Source organism: Chrysochloris asiatica, unplaced genomic scaffold, assembly GCF_000296735.1.
Source record: "Chrysochloris asiatica unplaced genomic scaffold, ChrAsi1.0 scaffold00062, whole genome shotgun sequence".
Classification (NCBI taxonomy): Eukaryota; Metazoa; Chordata; class Mammalia; order Afrosoricida; family Chrysochloridae; genus Chrysochloris; species Chrysochloris asiatica.
The window spans coordinates 8,831,287-8,832,744 of NW_006408580.1; the positions used below are offsets into that span (position 1 = coordinate 8,831,287).

Genomic DNA, 1,458 nt, shown 5'->3' on the forward strand with positions numbered 1-1,458 from the left:
AAAGTGATTGTGATCACACACACTTCCATTTGCATCTGAGCAACGCCAATGTTACAAGCTTAATCCTTGGTTAAGATACGAATTAAATGCAGCAACCTGCTGCTGATTCCTGAGTCGCTTCCAGGGGTCATGTCACAGCATGTTTTTAATCAATAATAACTTCTGTACTTCTTAGCAGAGAAACAAGGCTTGCCATAGCAACCATCCCATCTCCAAAGCTCAACATTGCCAGTGAGAAGCAAGGCTCAGCTAGTCTCTGGACGGCTCAGGAGAGGCAGGGAAGAAGGAGACATTTGTCTTAGAAGCAGAACCATCCTAGAATAGACGTTTGATATCTGAGTTCACCACTACCTCATCTTATAGAGAATAGGTTGGAGAGCATTTGTAAAACCAACAGTATCTTTAAGGTGAAACTGCAGAATTTTGCTACATACCCGGACACAAGAGAAGTGAAAAGTTGCAACAAGTTTTAACTAGCAGCAACAAAGAAAGTTCGATAACAGTTTTTTGGCTTTTTTTTTTTTTTTTTTTTTTTTAGCAAGATTCCTTTACAAGTTCATTAAGAAACACTATAATTTTTAATGGGGCATACAATATGGGACAATCTTCTTTTGCTATAGTACTGATCGCTGAAGAGAAACGACCTTTGCAAAGATTTCAACTGAGGTGTAACCTATTTACACAGTAGTAGCTGTGGGAGAAAGATGAGGCTTTCTGCTCCCGTAAAGATTTACAGCCTCAGAAACCATGTACAGGGTCACTATGAGTCAGAACTGACTCCACGGCACATAACAACAACAAAAAGCTCCTGGTCTGAGAGGTTGAATTGACGCTGTGTGATATCCTCTTATTCCGAACAGGAATCTCGACCCTTTTCAATTTTTTCATCCAGCATTCTGAAGAATTCTAGTAGGCTTTCAGAGATATGCATGTTTGCTCTGGGTTGATGAACTAATCCCAGAATCTCTGTATTAGTTTTAAGTCTTACATTTGAACTGGTACTTTTCCCCAAGTTTTCTTGGTTCCTGGCTGCTATTTTCTGCTCATCTTCAGCCCCATTTTTCACGTATTTGACCTCTTCCACTGGTTTGATCCTATACTCATCACCAGATACATCTCCATTCTGGCAGTTTTTCCCTTCCTCGGCTTCCTCTTCATTTTGAACAGTGGCAACATGCTTGGCGGAGGCACAGCCCATAGTCTCATTCAGTCAGCTTCAGCTGGGCTGAACTGCAAATCATCTCTACAGACACGGGGACATTTATTTTTTTTTCTTTGAACACAAAGAAAAATCCACCTTCCTGCTGAGTAAGTCAAGATGTGTGCAGCAATGCTGTAAACACATCAGCGGACATGGTGAGAGTCAGTGGAACAGCACTTCTATATTTTTTAATACTAAAGCCCTGTGATCCGTTGGGCTACTTTAAAGTCTTCCATCTCCTTGGACAAACAGCAGGA

The 1,458-nt window shown here is 41.1% G+C and overlaps 1 pseudogene; it reads right to left on the bottom strand.

The window, feature by feature from the left end:
• LOC102815583 overlaps positions 1-1,198 on the bottom strand; it is a 36,212-nt pseudogene extending 35,014 nt beyond the window's left edge.
• Positions 1,199-1,458: the final 260 nt, after the last annotated feature.